This window comes from Zosterops lateralis, assembly GCF_965231275.1.
Source record: "Zosterops lateralis genome assembly, chromosome: 2".
In the NCBI taxonomy this organism is placed as follows: Eukaryota; Metazoa; Chordata; class Aves; order Passeriformes; family Zosteropidae; genus Zosterops; species Zosterops lateralis.
This window is the reverse complement of record NC_139763.1, coordinates 6496231-6518321: the sequence shown is the minus strand read 5'-3', so window position 1 is coordinate 6518321 and position 22091 is coordinate 6496231. Positions and strand designations below refer to the sequence as shown.

Here is a 22091-nt window from a genome sequence, read left to right as displayed (position 1 = left end):
TTAAGGTTTAGCAACAGGAAGTAGAGAAGATGAGAATGACAAGATATAGCTACTGCTGGTCTGCACTGCCTCACCCAAAAACCTTGCTGTCTTCTGCTCAGAATTTTAAATGGAGTTTGCATTTTCCTTCTGAGGAGAGCTTGGTTTAGATTGTCTGTATGATTTGTTTCATCTGATCACAGATTTGGGGCAGGGCAAAGAGAAAAACTCATATTTATTAGTTATACCAAATATGATCACCAATATGTGATGAATAACAGCCAAAAAAAGACTCATTTTTTTGGAGTACTCTGCCGGCAGGCTGAAAAGCCAGTTGGATAACAAACACAAGCAGAGGAGAAATATGCAACTAGAAAAAGGAATATTGCAAGGTTACAACATGCTATCAAAGTTTTTATCGCTTTATCATAGTGCAAATGTTTTCACCAAATGAAAATACTGGTCCCTTCACCAATCTGCACCAGTACTTATCTGAATACAAGTTTATGTTCCAGATACATTAAATTAAAATATATAAACCGTTCATCCTTCCACCAGTTCACTTATAGGTGATGAAAACAGTCTGGCTCTGACTTTGGAAGGCATCTGATTCACAGTGTTTGAATTAGCAGATGTGTGGGCAACTGTGTTTGATAATAAAGCAAGGGAGTCGAGTTCTGTGGAAAAGCAGGCTGTATTTTTTGCTTCAGTTGGAAACCTTTTGGCAAATATGAAGGATACAGCACATTTTTTCATCCTAAAAGCAGTGTGACAAAAGTACTGCTCATGTGAACATCTCCAAACACCGAAGTGAGGAGCCCCAGGGACTGAAAACCAACAAGACATTAGGCAGTGCCTGTAGTACATGAGTCAGCTTAAGGATTTGTGTCGGCTTGGTAGCTTGTCTCAACAAAGTTTTGTTCTGTGCTTGCTTCATTGCGATGTGTAGGAAGCAAAAAAAAAAAAAAAAAAAAAAAAAAAAAAGATCAAAACATACCAAGACAACTGGACGGATGAACAAGGAGATACTGGCAAAACTGGTGCAGAAAAGAATGCATGCAGAGGGTGGGGCAGGGGTGGGTGACATGGAAGGAATAAAGACACTGTCTGAGCATGCAGAAACAGAGTTAAGAAAGCCAAAATCCACCACAAAATCCACAAGAATTTGATCCATTCAAGGTTTTGATGGGATGCACTAGTGAGTGCTGAGGGACCTGGCAGATATCTTTGCAAGGCCACTCTTTGGTAATCCCTGATGGGTGGTGGCAATTGTGAGCAGTGCCAGAGAAGCAGAGAGGAAACATCACCCCTGTCTTCAAGAAGAGAAAGAAAAAGGATCCATGCTGAACACAAGTCATCATTGCATCCTTGTGGAAAAGAAGGTTAAAGGTGTCCTGAGCTGCACTAGGCAAAATATTCCCTGCAGGTTGAGGGAGGTGATCCCTTCCCTCTCCTCAGCACTAACGAGGCCACTTCTGGAGTTCTGGGCTCCCCCATACAATATATAGATTAATCTAAAGGAGAGAGAGTGAAGGGCCACAAGGATGATGAAGAGGCTGGAGTATGAGAAAAGGCTGAGAGAGCTGGGGCTGTTCTGCCTGGGACAGAGAAGGCTCAGTGGGATTTCACCAGTGTATGGAAATGTCTCCAGGGAGGGTGCAAAGAGCACAGAGCCAGGCTCTCTTCAGCAGTGCCCAGTGGCAGGATCAGAGGAAAAGGGCACACACAGGAGGCTCTGTCTGAAGATCAAGCAGGTGGCCTGGCTTGAGCAGGGGAGCAGAGCCAGATCACTTCCAGAGGTCTCTTCCAAGCTCAACTACTCTGGGACTGTGGAAAAGTAATGACTGGATTTTGAAAGTGTATAGCCATAAGAGCATTCTCTTTCAGGTCACTCAACCCATGCGAAGTTTAACAGGACGATGTTGAAAGAACAGGAAGGGTAGGAAGAAAATAAATATTTCTTTCAGTCTTTTCTTTCTGTTAAGATAAACAATTATAAGATAGTATTGCACTGCTGCCAGGTCTTAATTTTCTTTCAAGTTTGACTACACTCAGTGTAGCACAGTGGAGCACTGAGCAACCACAGCACCTCACTTCTGTCACAGGAGCCATTGATGAGCCCGGAAAAAAAATCACCTCAAACAAAAAACAACTCCAAAGCAAAGCTCAGCCACACACTGGAAAGGTTTTTCCTGGTGAGTAGTCACCACGGATCAGTATGAGTCCTTTGTATTTATCACTCAAAATCAAATGGAGTAAAAAATGTACAGCCACGCCTGCCAGACCCAAAGCTATTAAACAACCACAGGTGTGTGTGGCTCCTGTATTTTTGTATGCTGAGAGGTTTTGAAAGAATGCATCAGTGATCCTTATCTGTTACCTCCTCCTGCAAGATGGGAGGACAGTAATAACGTGAAAAAAGAGTGGAAAGCACAGAGACGGAACACAGTAGCCTTTCCATACTTGAGATTTTTTTTTTTTTTTTTTTTTTTTTTTTTTTTTTTTTTTTTTTTGCTAGGTGGTACTTAATCACTAAGCCAGGGCACTTGGAAGACAAAGCACAAGAAAAACTTGTATTTAAAGATATAGGACTTTAAAGGGATGTAGTGGAAAAGGCTGTTGAAATCACTGGACGCACAGGGGAATGTCTTCAGCTGATGGTTTCAATTTCAGCTTCTTCAATGCACATAAAGAAGGAATTAGCCTATGAAGCATTAAGGAAACACTGTCACATCCTCAGACTTTGTTATAGAGTGATTTTCTTTTATCTGGAGCAGGACATGGCGCCTCTAAGTCAGATTCCAGCAACTGAATTAACTTGGACAATACTTCTGTTGTTGTAAGAGGAGCTCTCAGAGCAGGATTAGGATCTTCCAGAAGAGCAGCTCTCAGAAGAGCATGAGGGGAAAAATAAACCCCCAATATGACTTTCTCTGGACATTAGTGCAGCCATATATGATTTTGGTACTTCAGGAATTTTAGCCTTGGCAGCCTTCCACTTTTTTGTTTCAGTGCTAGAGAATAAATAACTTCTGCAAACTCAGAAGTTTTTTCCTCTGCTCTGTGTTCCACCCATCAAAATATGAGTTGCATAAAGCTTTCCAAAACTGAAGTGCCTCAGGAAATACTCTGGATTGTCACTGCCACAGGAGAGAATGAGCAACTCCATCACAGCCCTATTTGAGTGAGAAATTACCTATTGCTGAAGTACTACCATGAAGCTGACTGATTCATCAAGTCTTACTTTTAAAACAATCAATTAGAGTGTGGGTGGCTCTGTTTGTTTTCTAGAACAGTGAAAGACTATTTTCTAGACTTTTTTCAATTATTTAACTTCTAGCTTAATATAAAAAAAAGAACAAAACAACAAAAACCCCCAAAACAACCCACCACCAACAAAAGCAAACAAACAGGCTTATTGTTAGGTTTAAGTAATATTTTTTTTGTATGTGAGTTACATATTAATATTTAAATTTATCCAGTGTTATTAAATAGCAAGCTCTCTACTTAATCCAAGCAGAGGAGGAGTTGAGATGAATGAGAACAATTGTTATATTACTGTTATTTATTTTTAAGAGTAGTTATTATTTAATACTTTTTAATAATTCAAATCAACGTGTATGTCTTTTGTGACATGTTTATTTAATACAAAGTTCAACACTAACAGTGCACTCAGAAGTGTGTGTGTACATCTGTAAAGTAAACAAAGGAAGGTGTCAGAAGGATTCAGTTCAATGCAAGAGAGATTTCCCAGAAACTGGCAGTTTAAATATGAATCCACCAAATACATTTTTCCACAACTGCTGAATTGTGCAATTATGGAACTATAAAAAAAACTCACCCTAGTGAAGAAATTCCCTTGGCAGCAAATGCCCATTGAAAGAAAAACATAAATTACCTTATGAAATGCAACAGGCAGACTATGCCAGACCACAGCTGAGCCCCACAGCTCAGTGAGATACAAGAGCTCTCAAGGAGAAAAAGAAAGGCTTCTGCCATGGCTGGTTGAAAAAATAAGAGGTAAAGATTGCTCAGTACCTGCACATCAAAAGGAGAGAGACAGGGAAAAGCAATGCTTCATTGCAGAACAAATAAAAGAAACAGCTTTTTTTGGCACTGTAGAGTTTGGAAAAGCATGCAAGGGGTAGCCTCTGTGCTGAGCTGTGCAGGAAACCAAATACATGAACATCAGTCAAAACTAGTTGTAAGAGAAGAGTTTTTTAATTATTTTCTTTTCTCAATAGAAAGAACTAAGCAAAGTCTTAAGCTGAGACAAGGGTTGTCCCAGAAACACTGGCAAAACCCTTGTCCTGAACATTTCCAAACAGCACATTCATGCTAAGATATGTTTAACTATAGGACCAAAGGTAGGCAGCCCTCCTAGGAAAGAACTGCAATGCCTGAAGGCTGGATTCTCATAAATACCTAAATTCTGGGAAGAGATCAAAGGTGGATATTGAGCTTTTTCCATTGGTAAAGTGGTAGCTTGCAAGCCCTTACGTCAGTCAGCTGCAGTGAGAGCCAACATTTCCATTTATTCCTCAGCTTAGCTGCAGAAACGGCCCTGATTGAGTCACTGCTCACATCCTGCCCCGCTCCAGCACTTCCTCATTCACAGGAGAAGCTCCTTGCAGCAGCACATTTGGATTTCTGCACGTGCAGAGGGAACACAGGGACATTCCAGAGAGGTAAGTGAGAGCTCCAGTTTTCTGTCTTGAACGGGAAAATGCTAAAATCTCAGTATTTGGGCTGTGGGGTTTGGCTGAGGTCTTTTACACTTGCTTCAGATCAGGTAGCCACGGGAAAAATTGAAAAAGAAACAATGTGAATTTGCCTTAGGGCTTGGTTGGTTTTTTTTTCCTTTGTTATAAGCGACAGTTTTGTCAGGAAGAGGTGACAGTTTGAGAGGAAAACCTGCAGATTGAGGGGGTTCCCAGCTGTGTAACTGCCCTCCCCTGTGCTGGCTCCCAGCTGGGGGGTGCTTGGACTGCAAAATGGAAAGTGGCACCACTAAAACAAAAGGCATTTCCTACTAATTCCCTCACTGAGTACCTACCGCTGTGCCTTTGTTTCTGCTTTTTATATTTTTTCTTTTGCTCAGTCATTAGAGTGACACATTCACAGAAGGGACTGAACAGGGAGCCTCAGTTTAGTGAAATTCAGAGAACAAACACTAGACTGAAAACATTCAAATCACACTTGCTGCCTCAAAATGTCACCAGAGCAAGAGCAAGAGCTCAGGATATTCAGCATCCCAGCCATACCAGAAAGGGAGCTCGAGGTGACTTCTGAGGCTCTGAATGGTCTCTGTTCACAAACTGGCAGAGAGTAACTGCAGCTGGAAAGGGAGGCAAGAGGTCCCAGGGTAGGGAGCAGCACACACAGCCACAGAACCCGAGATCCAGGCTGGATGTAGTGAAGAAGTCAAGTGTAAGACTGACAAGACAAGAAAGAGGGCGAACAACTGCACAGGAGGGTTTTCCCAATCTGAGTCACTGCGGTTTCTTTTACAAGTGGTGGTGGACTCTGGAACAAAAAATAAAATTAAAAAAAAAGAACCAACTTCTGTTGCACAAGTGTAGGCTTCAGGCAAACTTGGTGCCTTGGTTTTGACAGATTTATATTAGATTAATTAGAAAACAAACCACAAAAACTACACAGCAATAGATGTACATGCCAGTCCCTATAACAGGGCATTTAAAACAACTTTCTTATCTTAAAATCTAATTTTCTTCTTGATTGTTTGTCTCCTCCTTGAGAAGGGACTGTACCCACCAAATTAATGCAGGGAGGGACAAAGGAAGGTAGGAGAGAAACACCTGGGGAAAGTACAGAGTAATAGAAACCACAAAGTCCAATTTCTCACACCCCCTCCCTGTGAACCTGGCTCAGACCCCTCAAAAGCCTGCTCAAGCCAAATAATTTTGCTTTTTTAAAAGCTAAATAGAAGTGTTTCACTCATTTGACTAAAAGTGAATCCTGAGAAAGAAGTGAAATGACACAGCTATAGATTTCAGTTCTCATTAAATCAAAAAGCTTGCCATTACTTGGAGTTTAATCTTGCTAACACAAGTGTGAGTAGTGCAAAGGTGGAGATCAGCACAGATTTTTCATTCTAGAGAAACTATTTATCTCTTTCTGGAAAGGGAGAAGAGGTGATAAGAAATTTTCAGCTCCGAGGGCTCTTCTTGTAATACAGATCAGGTTATTGGAATATTTACCAAGTTAAGCATTACAAAAAAGTCTTTGATACACTTTCTCCAGTTGGGAAAGTCCTAAAAAAAGATTGCATAGGTGTATACTACACTCAGGAGACTGATCTTTTGGTAGAACAGTCACCAGCACTGTGCTTTTTGTCTCCAGAGAAGCCACTCAGTGGTTGGGGGTGTGTGAGGGATTGGTGGGAGAAGAACATTTCACTCTACAAAATAAATATATATATATTAAAAGAAAAAATTATATATTAAACAAAAAGCCAATTAACACCACCACCACACCTACAGGTACAGTCAATTCTATAAGGGACTTCTTGGATTTTTCCACCCTCTCATGGTAAATGGCATCTACAGTTTTCTGCTAACATAAAGCAGAGACCTGTTGAAGGAAATTCAGGCGAAGTCCACAAAAATGGTCAGTGCTGGAACACCTCTCCTCTGAACACAGGCTGAGAGGGTGGAGGTTGTTCAGCCTGGAAAAGGCTCCATGGAGATCTCAGAGGGGATTTCAGGGGTGGCAAGAAAGAGACTTTTTTACCAGGGCCTGTAGTGACAGGACAAAGGGCAGTAATTTTTAACTGAAAAAGAGTAGATGTAGGTTGAACATCAGGAAAAATTTCTTTTCTGTGAAAGTGGTGGGGCACCAAAATGGGTTGCCCATAGAAGTTGTGGATGTCCCATCCTTGGAAGCATCCAGGCCAGGTTGGATGTGTCTCTGAGCAATCTGGTCTAATAGAAGAAGTCCTTGCCCCTGGCAGGGGGAGGTTGGAACAAGATGATCTTTCAGGATCAAATTTAACTCATTCTATGCTTCTATGATGAGTATTTTAGAATCCTTTGAAAGAGTTTATCTGGTTTGTCTTTTGTCTTTCATACCCTTCTCACTTTCCTTCTGTGAACTGTGTTCCAGCCTTCCCTCCCTCTCAGGACAAGGAGCTTATAGAGCAACTGCCTCCAATGGAAGCTGAGCATTGGTGAACAGCCACCAAAGATGCCAGGACATGTCCATGACTGAGCTTTGGTTCAACAGGTGAGAGGAATAAGGGGAGGGGAGGAAAATGCATATAAACTGTCCTCTTCTCGGGTTTAGGTTTCTCACCCAAGATTCCAGGTTGGTGGTTTGAGGGGGTCTTTTTCCCCTCTCTGCCCTCTGAAGGCTTTGAGTCTGTGCTTGGTGCAGGAATGAAGAGGAGTCTCAAGGTCTTGTTTTTCTTGGTTTCACGCATTGTTTGTTTATTCTTCTCTTACAAATTCTTTGTGTGTCTGGCCAAGATGTTCACAGCAGCTCGGACACGATGCGACTCTCCCCATTATGAGAGGTCACTCTGCTTTTATTCAGATAACTATGTACTTATTATTTACCATTTCATACCAATGCCCAACACCTATACTAAAAGGGTCATCTCTACTTTGACCCAATCCCCTCAAACTACCTTGTGCCATCACCACCTCAGAAGATGGAGGATGAGGAAGAAGGAGAAGAACTTAGGGCACCACCCTAATTCCTCCATCTTGTCCTCCAGTCAGCTGCATTCTAAAAACCCAAAACTACAAAACTTTCCACCTGGTCATAAACTACACTACTGTCTGTGACTTGTAATTCCTCTCTATGTTGGAAATTTTTTCCATGGACTGAAATCAAAGCCTATGTCTTCCTGGGCTCTGTGCCAGGGTCTTAAACCCCCCTGCACAGACCCCAGACCCTCTTTCTTGGGTCCCAGGACTCTCTGCTGAGCTCTGTGACCTTCCAGGGCACCCAGAGGGATGCCCTGGACTCAAACATCCTCTGAGCAATGAGCTATTTTAGTGCTACAGTCCATTAAATAGATACACACACACACTGAATGTGAACATGCTTCACTGAGTGTATCTCTTTGAAAACTGACAATTTTCAGGGGCATTTGGGGTTGCGTAGACATTGTGAATGTACCTGCAGTCATGTTTTTCAAAGCAGCCTGAGCCTCAGAGACTTCCATTCATTGATTCCAGTTGGCATCTGCTCACATGTTTTTAAAACAGCACCTCAATGCCTTGAGGTAAATCCTAACCCCAGAGCAAGGTGTGGTGCAGAGGTGCCTGTGCTAACAGGAGCTGGAGAAGTGTCACTGTCTTACTGTAGCACTGCATGGGCATGAATTCCATGTGCTGAAAGGCAAGCTATTAATTACACCACTCCAATACCCAAAGTTTCACTCCAAACTCACTTCTGTTCTATAAAAAAACCACTGGTGAGTGGTGTAACCCAGCTTTTGCTTGGTGTAGTTGAAAAATGCAACTTTATTACAGAATGGGAAGGATGGAGAAAACAGGCAAATTATTCATCTAGATAACTATAATATACTTATAATATATAGGGTTCTAATTTTTAAAATTATTTCTACAACTTAGTTTTGCATGTATTTTCCTCTCACACCACCTCGTGCATATGTTACCATGCCATTTTCCATATTGTTTTATTCCACTTACAATTTCCTTGCAAGGCTGCTGAAAAGAGCAGGCTAAATGAGATGAAGGAGACTGCTGCTTGCTTGAATTTTTTTGCTTCATTCAGTTTATGAATATAATTACTTGCACAGTCCAAACACATTTCTCCAACTAATTCCATTTAAGTGTAATCTCCAATTCTGGCTTCTCTTCCAACATCTGAGAACTCCACGTTCTACATTGGCATGTGCTTAAGTTCTGAACCAGAAGTTTTTTGTAAAAGCAAATTGGTTTCAGCTCCTTTATCAAGAGTCTTGCCAGGACAATGATTGCTGTCACCACAGCGATCAGATCTAGAGCCAAGCAGATCCTTCCCATTGTAAATCCAAAGAGGACTGATTTACTCTGACATCAGGAAAAGGAAGAGCTCCAGATACAGAACTCCATATGCTACCTCCTTGAGGTAGACCAGCTTAAACTTGCTTGTTCTTCTTACCCAAATGCAATTTTTTATCCAGAGGATAATAAATCTTTAAAGAGCAATAGCAATGATGAAGGGAAAAACAGAGATGCCCAGAAGCGTTTGAGAAACCCACAAGGTGAGAAGAAATGGAGACAGGAGTGTCACCACTTTTCCAGCTCTGCCACAGATCCAGCAAGGGCTGTGCCATGGTTAATTCACTCCCAGACACTCCTCACTCAGCCACCCATGGCAATGCTTCTGAAGACTCAGGCTGAAAGCTGAGTTCTCCTGGCAGCTGGCAGGACTAGAGGTAGCGCTGTACTTACACTTCTCAGAGATCTTTGAAAGCAAAGTATAAAATCACAGAATCACTAGGTTGGAAGAGACTTTCAAGATCATTGAGTCCAACCCAGCCCTAAGACCTCAACTAAACCATGGCAGCACAATCCTGTATGAATCTAAAGGCCCACAGTGATAGAATTTATAAAGTAGAATCTATCAGAGCTTCTACTGTCTCCTATAACAAAATCAATATTCTTTTACAGAATGATTTGTTTAAGATGAGGAAGAATTTTTTCTTGACAAGAAAATCTGCAACAACACGTGAGGATGGGACTCCCTGGGGTCCCCATGTTGTGTTGCATCACTTGAACTTTTTTAATCCTCTGCTGGGAAAGGGAGCAGGGGCATGATATTAAAAGCTTTAGGGCTAAAAGGTTTAGCTGGAAAGGTCGACTCTACAAGACAGCTGTGTCAAGCTAGAGAGTCAGAGGTCAGAGTTTTATTTCATTTCATCCCTAAATAAAACTCATGGTAAGTCCCTGTGCTGTGACACATTTTACTACATCCTCCCCCAGTTCTTCACTCACCACAGAAGAATGAAGCAGAAAAGAGTGTGTTGATTTATAGTAGAGTGTTGTTACCCATCCAAAAAGTGTACTCTGGGAAAGCTTAATTCCATAAACATTGCTTGGGCCCACACTTGGGATCTCTTCATGCCAAGGAAAGCAGCAGTGCATTGATGAGCACAAACTCTTTTTATGACACCAGGATAGAGCTGCACAAGTGCCTGGACAAAACCTTTCGAGCCTTAAACCAAAAAGCAAAACAGAGCCAGCAGGGCTCCGTGGTAGGTCTGTCTAGGGCATCTTTGAATTCCCTCATGGGAAACTTCTGTCCTCAAAGATTACCCTCCACACACTGAATTTGACCTTTTGAGAACCTCACTGTGGCTACAATTTTCATGGTGGTCATGGAACAAAGCCATTTTATTACAGGTGTTTTCCAAATAGTGCTTTCACTGAGGCTGAACCACTCAATTCAGATGCAGAGTGACCTCCAGGAGCTGATCTGAGTCAGTGCAGCTTTACTGGCTTGATGTGGTTGGCAGCATGTCCCTGCTCAGCCCAGCTACAGATGTGCCCCACACCTCAGGAGGGAGAGAAGGATCTAACTTAGGATATCCTTGGTTGAAATCCACTTTTATATAGCTTGGTTCCTATTTTCTCTTATTCTTCCATGTTGGGAGATGCACGAACAAGTTCTCACTTAGAAATCCTCATGTCAAGGGTTATCTCCAGGGGGTGTAAATGGAAACTTCAGCTCCAATGTTCCTTGCATTTGCAGACCATAATGCAGGGATTTGGAGATGAAGCAGAGCTCAGGGAGGTAACACAAATCATGGCAAAGACACCACTGACTTCCTACCAGCAAGGTGTGGATCAGAGACACCCCACTTCTTGCTCTTGGGTGGCTCCAGAATGGGGGCTGAAAGGCCCAGACATCTTGGCATCCCTGAACAACTGCGTAGAAATAGGATTGTTTCAATTTCTGAAACATGTGTTCAGTTTTAGAGCTGCTCTGGGGTGTTCAATGTCCTTCAGCTGACAATTCAATCTCTCCAATGATGGTTTACAACTGGAGTGATTATAAAAAAGCCAACATGCAACACACTTAGTTCAGCCCTCTAAATAAACAGCCTTAGAAGCACCGAGGTCAGCTTTGAGTTCCTCACAGTCTGGGGCATTGAAAGACAAAAACTTAACAAGGCTCTTCAAATCCCATTTGGTATCAGGACAGAAATGTAAGAGCTTTGAACTGCTACATATTGGAACATGAGAGCAGCATGTTAACATCTAGAGAAGATTTCCATGAGTGTTCTGAGGAAGTGCTTTAAAACTAGGTCATGTAAACTTCATATACCTTGAGTGCTTCCTACAAATAATTCCTCCCCTGGGTTGAACCCAGAAGCCACTACTTTGTTTAACAGCTGTCAGTTAAAGCACAGGACAAATCACACCAAATAACTATTAGTTAACTTTCCACAAATGTGTTAGAAAGGGGAGGGGGAAAAAAGGAAAACTTGTTCCATGACATAGTCTCAAAAATGGACATTTGTGTCTGTAGAAAGGGGCAGCTGTAATGTTTAATGCCATTCCACAGTGCTCTAAAGATCCAAACACAATACTTTGTTTGCCTGCATTACAATGAGGCCTCAAGATGTTTGGCAGCCACCTGTACAATATGCACACCACCATACCTAACCAATTAGCTCTTGGTACTTTCCCATCTGAGGACACCACATCCCTTTTCCTGTGAGAGTTAGGGATGGAGTAGGTTGCACAGAAGTCCCATCCAACACTCCTCCCCACTGCCCCAGATGAAGTTACCAGATGCAGTTTGGGTAAGAAGTAGGTGATTGTCACGTTCCCATCAAGGATCAATCAACTCAAGTTCCCATTGAATGTATCAGCTCTTTTTACCAATAAGCAAAGACTATTTGGAGAAGGAAACCTGCCTTGCCAAATTAAAGTTTCTGTGCAGTTTTCACTCCAAGTTTAGTCATTTCTGAAGGCCCAAGTCTGGCCATCTCTTACCACAAATACTCAGAACTCAAGCTTTAGGCACATAGAAAAGATAGGTTTTCATGAAGAGCTGGTGGCAAGAGAGGCTGTGAATTCAGACAGTCCAGCTGTGGGAACAGGGCTGGCTCAGGGAAAACATCTCTTCCCGCACATAGGAAGACTCACTCTGTTGCTACATCTGTCTAGAATAAAAGTACATCGGATGTACAAAAATCCTCCGGGATACAGCTTTGTTAGACATCTCCCTGGAAGTGTCTACTTCCCCAGAATCTGATGGCATAGCAGAAAAATCAGTTGTTTACTTTAGCAGCAACAGCTGTGCATTGAATAAATTGTGTTTTTAGGAGAGTTTGTCTGCAGTGGAAGCACAGTGATAAGTACTTTGAGGCATACACATAAGGACATCCCTTCCACCCAAACACACAGCATACTACTACAAGATGCCAGAAGTGCCCAGCCAGATATGGTCCTGCCTTTACCTGCACATGGATAAATAATAAAGTATTTGGCCTAGGATTTCAAATATTTTGTGCAAGAACAGAATAAAGGAAGGTAGTCTTTTCTAAGGAAAGTGCAGCAGGCATTCTTAACTAGAAAACTCAGAGATAAGTGATGATCTGTCACATATATAGAATCACAGTTCCTTCAGCTGATGGTTTACATGTCTTGCTCTCACAGAAAACAGGGCTATTCACTAGTGTTTACAGTTCTCAATGTGTATGATATGAAAGCTCAGATCCTGTCTCTGATTTAGGCCTGTTTGTACCTTAAGAGATCATTAAAGCTGAGACTATCAGAGGAGCTTAAGAGTATCCAGTTTAAAAGTTACCACAGCTTGGATGCTCAATATTTATGTCATGACTGTAGGAAATCTGAACAGAGAAACGTTTGAGAAGGCTGGACCTCACACCTCATAGCCATAACCATCTGCTCAGTTATGGATGGCCTCATAAATGACACTGGGTCTCTGATAGCCCAGGAGAAGATACCCAAGGATTCAGAGTTCTTAGGTGATATTAGAGATTTCCACTCACACACTCCCTTGATTTTTTACATAGCTGGAACAACCAGTGCATCTTTCTGCCCTTTATACTCCAAAGTACATCATGAACCCAACCAGCTGTATAATACACATATTTAACAGTATTTCCAAAATCACTGGCACAGACAATCTCTGTAGTGCTCCAACCCATTTTTCCTGGATTTCCAAAGAACAATTGTTATCTAAGTGATGCAAAACCTCATCACTTGTGCAGAACTCCAGCCAACAGCTCAGAGGGTGCCAAAGCAGATTTGCCACAGGCACTTGTTACTGTGCAGGGGAGCTTTGTGTCTGTGGCACTGCAGAGACTGAAACAGCTCCTGCAGCTACCCAGAGATACCAGATTACAACTGTGGAGCTGCAACCTGTTCTTGCCCTTGCAGAAGCAGGTACTGGATTGTCCTAGGGAAAAAAAAAAAAAAAAAAAAAAGAAAATCTGGTGTGAGTTGGCATCAGAAGATATTTCATAGGTTATTAATCAATGGAAAGGAAAGAGCATGCGTTCAAGGGAAGCAAGGAGGAGTGTTGGGAGCAGGGAGATGTCTCACAATTAATGCTTCAGCCAGAGCACTGTCAAGACCTCTCAAGAACACTGGTGAAGGTATATCTTGCTGTTTTGGAAAGGAAAGGGCAACTTGCCTTGTGGGAAGGCAAGTTGTAAAGACCCAACTGTGGGTCAGTGCAACGCTCTGCTGAGTTTTTAAGCCTTATCTGGTCTGTGCATTTCACACCTTCAAGTTCCACTTCAGAGAAGATAGGCTGCAAAACTAAGTTCACCTAAAACTTTCACATGGGGATTTCCTACAATGAAAGTGTAGAACCACAAAGAAGTCGGGCTGATCTTTCATAGCATGAAGGGTTTGTGGTTCTGCACAAACCGCTGCTCTCCCTTTTCAAGCCATTGCTTACCAGCCTGCTCCAAACAGCAGAAGCATCTAAAAGAAATGCTGTTTGGCATCTCTGACACTGAGAAAGGTCTAGTTTGGTGCACTCTAGACTGCACAATAGGCAAGAGAGCAGCGACCCATGTGCTGCTCCCCTGCCGTAGATGCAGCTGCCCACACAGCCAGCAAGTTTCCTTCATAAAATGATCTCACACAGTTCATCCAGTGACTCATTGCTAAGGTACTTTGTTTGGACCCAGGGCCATATGTAAAGGGACCTCCACCACAGCCCAAAGGATGACCCCATGGGCCCTCAGGATCACCACATGGGCCCTCAGGATGACCCTACCAGCCACTACCAAGTGACCCCCGGATGCTATTGCAACACGAGACATCTGGGCAGAATTTATTAGCCTGATACCATCTGGCTGCTTTCAGAGACTCATTCTCCAGCCAATTCCAGCTGTGTCCTACTTTCAGATGACAAGTATTGTGCTCTCTGGTATTAAACATACTCACTGGTGAAAGGGTTATGTGGCTACAGTCAAAATGAGCATCCTCTGAGGTAATGAGAGAGTTCATTACCAGAGCTCCCTTCTCACTGAAACATTTCACCATAGAAGAGCAAACTAATGACCATTTAAAAAGTCAATAACTTTTAGGTTTTATATCCCCCCCTAGTTCTTGGAAGCTATAATAAATTTACATATTTGCTTGTCATCTTTAGTTGTTAAGTTCAATGACTAGCTTAACTTTTCCTATTCTATCACAATTCAAAGATCAACACTAGCCAATTGCACAAAGATGCAATTAACAGTTCACAACTTGGTTTCTTAAGAAAAGCAAGATTTGTGGGGGTCAAACAAAACACCTGCTTAATTCTCCCTCTTCCCCCCAATATCCCTTGTAGCCCTTTGACAAATCTTGCAAAAATAAGAAAATAAAAAAACTCCAAAGAGATTCTCTTTTCAAGGCAAGATAAAAGACAAAACTAAGACAGTCCTGTAAAGTTAGCTTGTGAGTCCAGGGAATTTGTGTTAGAGGGCAAAAGCCCATTAACATCAGGAGACATCAGAGAACCCATGTCAGAATTCATTTGTCCTGTCTTGCACTTTTCTCACAGCAGTTATGGAACAACAGTTCATCTTCCCTTGACACAGCCAGTCTATCAGGGAATGCAACATCCAATGCAAAACATTTCCATGTCAACTGCTACTGTCTCTCAGTTCTAAATTCATCCTTTGTAAAACCATCTGTAAGCTGGATTTCCTATTCTCTGTCCTAGTTATCCCAGGGCTTGCAAGGCTGCCAGAACTCATTTGCAATAGGAAATGGAAGTCATAGAAAGAGAATGAAATAAGAAATGTAACACCATAAGAAGTTGTGGCTTCTGTCTTGTACTGTTCTTTTGTTTCTCCTGGGAGAAGAGACCTTTTACAGTCCACTGGGGGAAAGGGGAGAGCAGGAATGGGTGGAGCTGGGTTTGGACTTTTTGAAACCAGAGCTGTTGGTCACCTTCCAATTCTAGAAGGGCAACATTTCAACTAAGTACAGCTTTCATTTAAAAGATATTTCACAAAAAAAATCCTGCTGAAGTCCTACAGTCTCCAACAGGAAAGGCACTGAATGACCACAGAAAAAGGAAAAGTAACACAGCCCTTCCCCACCAAGACACAAGCAGAGATAACAATAATGAAACAACTTGCAGTAGGTCCCCACATGTACCTAAAGGAGAGAGCAGGCAACATGAAAATTCATTTACATGCTCATAGCCATGGGAAAAACAGGGCACTGCTGTCAGAAAAGGGGAGGGGGAAGATGCCACCTCTTTTTCATGCCATGGTTCTGAGCAGAAACCCATAAGTAGGAAGCAAACACAAGTGGGTTTTTCAGAGAGGTTTAAAAGAAAGGAGGAGTTCCTTGTTTTGTTTCCAAACCCCAAAGCCTTTTACTTTGAAAAGAAGCCAGCACCTCCCTGTGTGGCTGTGATTACAGTCAGGGATTAAAAAGTGCTATCGGTGCACTGATATCAAATCCACTAATAACAGAAAATGCTCTTTTGCTGGTGGGACAAGAATGAGACAAGATCTGATCATGCTTACACAATGCTTGAGAGATGGGTACTCCAGATAGAAAATCATTTGGCTGAACTAAATCTGAACCAGGCACTAAAAAGATCTGAAAGCTTTAAGAACATTGAGAAACATTCCAGAGAATGGAGCTTGCAGGAAGTGCTTATGATCCCCACTCTTTCTTCTCCTAATTACACAAGTTGACTGCACAATTACAGACATTTCTTCAGACAAAAAAAATGCATCCACCTCAACTATGAAGCCAAAAGTCTACAGTCCTTCAGCACCAAGGCAAAATATCTCTGTATGACTGTTCTGCACTCGGAAGAATTATTTACACATTAGAAAAAGAAGCATGAAATGCTTACAGGCATTTTTAAGGGCCTGTGCTTGGGATCCTGTTCATATCTATTTCTGAGAAACAGAAGTTAATTGGACATTAATATTCCCATGGTTGTAAAACAGCCATACTACTGGAAGCTTTCTGCTCCAACACCAGAGCAGCTAGGTTTAAAAGACTGCCTAGGCTTCAGCTTCATAAATATTTTCAAAAGGAAGGGGTTGGGAAAGCAATTCCATGGGGAAAAGGGGGTAAAGTTTAAGCCTGCAATATTTGGCAGCTTTCAGTCTTATTTTTGTCACTGGTTCAAGAGTCCTTGGACCACCAGGACTCCATCTTTTTACTAGTACAGAGCATTCCATGAGCACTTTGTGCTTTACAATGGGCATCCATGGAAAAAGCCAAGTTGGGCTCCTGGAGAAGGGAACAGCTTTTCCGTTTCTTAATTATTTACTCATCTAGTTTTTTCCTTGCATAAAAAAAAAAAAAAGGTGCCACCAGAACCAGCAGAAATATCAGAGATAATTCACCAGCACACCAGTGGTACTGGGTACATGCTATGAATTACTTGGGCAAAGTTATTCTATAAACAGCTCCTCCCTCTTCAAAAAGTTCTCACAAACTCCAGTTGCAGGTCTGTTTACAAGAACTGTGAGAAAACAAACCTCAAATAAAGCCCAGACACCTTCACTTTTGCTTTAAGTAAGCAATACTCCTCGAGAGACCGGCTCAGGCAGACACCAGCCGCTTTTGGTTCAGTAGCTCTGACATCAGTGAACGGATTATTATCATTGATCGGCCCCAGGATTTGTTCCAGGTCTATAAAAACGTTATGATGAACAGTTGCTTATAAATGTGTTCAAACAATTGCATTTTGTATCTGAGTAGAAGAACATTGGATGTGACTCAGGTCGTTTCTCTTGCTCAGAGGAGATGTTGCCAGGGTTTATCTTCCATCTGTACAAACTGTCAGCAAGGGACTCTGTCAGTTCAGTCCCAAATGAACACTATTCTCCAGGGAACAGCAAAGCAAAGTTACACCAGCCTTAAGTTTCTCAGTTTCTTTCTCTCCTCTCACCCTGGCACCCTGAACTTCCATTTTCAGACCCACCATTCACAGCATTTCCTCATCCAATGCAGCAGTTTCAACACCATAAGCTGCTAATTAGCCTCATTTACCTGTCAGGCTCATCAATTTGGTAATGAATACTTAACTCCCTGTGATAGAACAAATACATTTTCTGAACCTGATCCAACTTTCTTCCTCTTCTTGCCTTGTAGGAAATATATATCCTACTGATTCTGACATTACAATTAAGGGATGAGATATATTGTCCTGAGAGGTCTGATAGAGGAAATAATAAACTGACTGTTGAGCCTTGGGATTGTTACATATATATCACTAATATCTTGTAGAAAGAAGCTCTTTTTGAGACATTGTGCAAATAAAAATAGCTAAGAGAAGAGAGGAATCACAGTAAGGAAAAGAAACTGGTAATCCTGAAGCTTGTTGCTTGCAAAAGTGAACATCTGCAAGTCAGGATTTTCCCTGCTCTCACAGTATTGGGCTGGAAAGTCATTTTGGAGATTAGAAACTCTCTGGCATTAGTGTGTTACACTTCCTCCTAGATAAGCACCAAACAAAAGTAATAAAGGCATTTTATTGACTATTCTGTCAGCTCAAAGCAGTTTCTTGAGCCTGAAATAGTTTCCCTTCTGCTCCCTAAGAAATTCCCCCAAGAATTTCCCTTTCTCCCTCTCCCTTGTGATTAGACTGTATCTGCTACCTGAATTCAAAACTACCAAAGGAGGGAGTTTTCCTCTCTCCTTCCTTGGGCTGATAACATTTACTAAGGAGGTTTTATAATTCTGGCTCAGTGTGAAAGGTGACTGCAGACTGGACAGGAAAATATCCACACCCTTAAAATGGATCATTTTGGAGCTTTACAATCTCAGTAGCTCAACACTGTTCACAGAATAGTCTGAGTTTTAATCTTAAAGATCTTCTCATTCCAATCCCTCTCCCTGGGCAGGAACACCTTCCACTAGACTGGGTTGCTCAGAGTCCCATGGATCCTGGCCTTGGGTGCTTAGTTAGTGTTCAGTAACTCAATTATTGTCAATTTACATCCTCTCTAAGTTTTATGGTGCTTCAGCTGCACTCTGTCAACACACTGGACAGTCAGAATGGAGAGCAAAGGTATCACATTTATGAGTTTTTAGACACTCAGCAGCTGTAAGCAGTGGAAGAAATTGTGGCTGTTCAGACATCCCAGATGTCAGACAGAGAGCTGAGGCCAGACAACGTGCCTTCTTTCAGCATTTCCAGGCTCCAGCTGGAAATGCAGCCAAATCATACTCCCACTTAAATCACAGAGCCTGGCTGAACCAGGGAGCTGGAGCCCGCCTGGGCTTGGGAAGCAAGAGGCAGCTGCTGATGCTGTGATGCTCATCCCTCTTTAGCAAGAGGGAGCATCCTGTGTCACCTCTCTGGCAGCCACAAGTTCTGCTCTGCCCTTTCCATCACTTCAGGCAGCAATACCCCCTCTACCCTGCTTTTCCAAGAAGCCTGAACCATCCTTGTACTTCCATATACCAGGGACTCTTTTACCTTGACCTTCCCTGAGGAAGAGCTCAAATAATCATGATATTTCCAATGCAAGCAGAGGAGCTCAGCCCACTGAATGATGGAGCTGCAAAATATTTGCAGAAATTTAAATTAGGTGGAGACATTTTGCTGTAGGGAGGTTTTGCAAGTAACAGACTAACAACAAGATTAGGCTTCCATCCTCATCATTGACGAGACAGGATTATTTCACACGGGGAATCTCTAATCAAGGTGGCACAAAGCCCTTTAAGGCAACTAATAACTACAGTGGGAGGGAAAGGCATGAGACAAAGAGCAAGGAGAAATACCTGCCAGCCACACCCATATCATGCAAGAACTTCCCACATATTTCATTCCATTTTGGTCCTTCTTGCCTGTATCTGTCTTATGAGGAGGTGTATTCAGGAATTCCTACCACTTGATATAATTCATACATAATTCATGTGCAGAAGGCCAGAGGAAGGGTGGTGAGGTATTTTTATTTCATCCATCTTCTCTCCTATGCCAATAAGTTTCTCCCCAGTTTGTTTCATGCAAGAACCTCACACACATCCCAGTCAGTATGAAGCCTAAGTAATCATTTCAGAGATTATGGCACACTTGCACAGAAGTTGAGTTCTCTGCTCCAAAGTGCTGCTAGTAACCCCAAACTGGATCCTCACTCCTCAAAACCAGCTCTCATTTTTACATGTTGTGATGGTTTCAGGTTGAAATGGGGTGGAAACACTAATTTGTGTAGTGGTTTTATGTTTGTTTATTTTTGTTCCTTGAATTATGTGTAGTGGTTTGAGTATTTACTAGAATTATTTTTTTTTTTTTTTTTTTTTTTTGCTGTGAGACAGGATTAGGGGAAAAGTAAAGCAGGTTTAAAATATAAAAGGATATAAAAACAGGTTTATTAACAAAACTACAAGAGAGGAAAAAAAGTAAATAAGAATTAGAATCAAACCTTTAAAACACTTCTCTTCTTGTCTCATAAGGTTTTTTCTCCAGATCATCCACTTTAGAAGTATTAGTATTGGTCAGTGTTGTATTAATCCAAGCATTTTCGTTCATATCAGTTAAAATAATAATCCTCCAGGACTCTTGACATAATTTAATCTAAGGATCATCGTAGCTGCTTGGTTGTTGAGTACTCCAGAGTCAGGCAATACCACTGATTTAAGGGTTAGTTTGAGCAGACACCAGAGGAAAAAAAGCCTCCAGTGAAGAAAAAATAATTAAATCCTTATTTCCATGTTAACATTCTAGCCTACAATACCACTGTTGGCTAAACAACAGTAAAATAAATCATTATACAGAGATAACTAGAAGCAGATGTCCAGTTAGGAACTGCCTCCAAAAAAAGAAAAAAATACATAACACAGATTCAGCTGAATGAATCCTTGTCTCTTTCTGCATTGTCACTTGAGAGCTACTTTTTTAAGGCTACAGTTTCCTAAAAGGCAAAGCCTCACACACCTATGCCTTTTTCACATAACTGTAATCTCTTGAAAAAGAGTTCTTTATTTTTGAGAAGAATAATTTATTCACCAAAAGAGGAAAAAAAATTATTTTGTTAGAACTGGAAGATAAAGAGCAGTGGAAACTCTCAGAAAAGCAAAAAGGAATTGAGAAAAAGAAGAACTTTTGTGGGAGCTGTCAGGAGGACTTTACAAAAAGGAACAATGTTTTTTTGGTCTAATTCCAGAAGCTTCAGCAAAGGGCAGGAGACCACCACACAGCCCTAGTCACAAGGAATAAGTCTCAGCCATGAGCACGAGGTCAGGCAGAGGAGGGGATACACCTCCTGCTGCTTAGGCTGTGCCTCCTGAGATGTCATATCTGCACAACTCAACCCCAGGAGGGCTCAGGACAGGCAAGACAGGGATAGGTGGGGCTGGGAACACTTGCTAGGGATTTAGAGGGAAGAATTTCCTTCCTATGCCAAGAGTCTTTCCAACAGGAAGAAAGCAAATGAGAGGCACTGCTCTGCCATACAGCAGCAGAGTTCTCTTGAAAAGCTAAATGCTCGATGTGGCATTTATCCCAGAGATAAAAGCTGGTTTTAAGAGAATGGGATGAGGGCCCAATACTGAAAATTACAGATGTCATGCCAAACTCCCTAACTCTGACCCCACAGGCAGCAGTGACACAACAACATCCATCTGCAATCTAAGTACAAAATTCCTTCTCATTCTTGGATTTGCCTTCACACAAGGGAATCGTGCACATGGCAGACACAAATTTTTTCAGAAACAACAGCTGGAACTACAGATGCCATGAATCTTGACCATCTGAGAATTCAATCAGACCAGACTTAACATGAAACCACCAAATACCCACAAGACTGAAGCATCCTTTGCTAAGGGTTGAATTCTGTTCACTTGCACACCAAGAGCGTGCTTCCTTCCCCCTGAAACTTGAAACGAAACATGTCACTTTTAGCATCAGTCCCCTGAGCCACCAAACCCTTCCTATTTCACAAAGCCACAGACTACTTCAGTTGGGTCTGACAGCTATTTAGAATAGCTGTTCTGAAATCAAAAACACTGTCTAGTCTCCTGAGGCTTCCAGTCTGCTAAGGTGTGAGGTCATACACAGTCCATTTTTGGCCAGACACCTCTAGAGTTTTTGCTATTTTCCTTCAAATTCTTGGGAAGATGTTTAGTTTGAATTCTGGAAACTGTTCCATTATACACTGAAACTCCTGCTTTCCCTACACATTTTATTTCCATACACAAGGATAAATTTCTCCTTACCAAAGGTATTTGTTTATAAACCAGGGAGGCTCTAAGTTCCTGCTGCAATACCTGTACTTGGTACAGTGGAACAAACAAGGGACAACAGAGGTGGAAAAGGGTCTGGAGCACAAGTCTGGTGAGGAGTAGCTGAGGATGTTCAGCCTGAAGAAAAGAGCTCAGGGAAAATCTTACCATTCCTATAATTATTTGATGGAGGCTGTAGCCAGGTGAGGGTCAGCCTCTTCTCCCAGACAACAAGTGACAGGACCAGATGTGGCCTCAAGTTGCACCAGAGGAGGTTTAGATTCAATATCAGAAAAATTTAAGGGCTGTAAAGCACTGGGAACAGGCTGCCCAGGGAAATGATGGAGTCACCATCTGGGAGTGTTCAGAAAACATGTAGAGGTGGCACTTGAGGACAAGGTTTAGTGGTGAACACCATGGTGGTGCTGGGTTGACAGCTGGACTTGATGGTCT

At 42.0% G+C, this 22091-nt stretch overlaps 1 protein-coding gene and 1 long non-coding RNA gene across 2 annotated transcripts in view; one reads left to right on the top strand and one right to left on the bottom strand.

Moving 5' to 3' along the window:
- The window catches only part of LOC310923334, a 183951-nt gene that overhangs the window by 148256 nt on the left and 13604 nt on the right, over nucleotides 1-22091 (bottom strand). The window lies entirely within an intron of this gene.
- The window catches only part of LOC310923326 (programmed cell death 1 ligand 1-like), a 33802-nt gene continuing 15694 nt past the window's right edge, over nucleotides 3984-22091 (top strand). The window contains exons 1-3 of the mRNA XM_083884598.1: nucleotides 3984-3999; nucleotides 4525-4667; nucleotides 7105-7224. The gene's annotated coding sequence lies outside the window, so the exon portion shown is untranslated. The remainder of the gene's footprint in view (nucleotides 4000-4524; nucleotides 4668-7104; nucleotides 7225-22091) is intronic.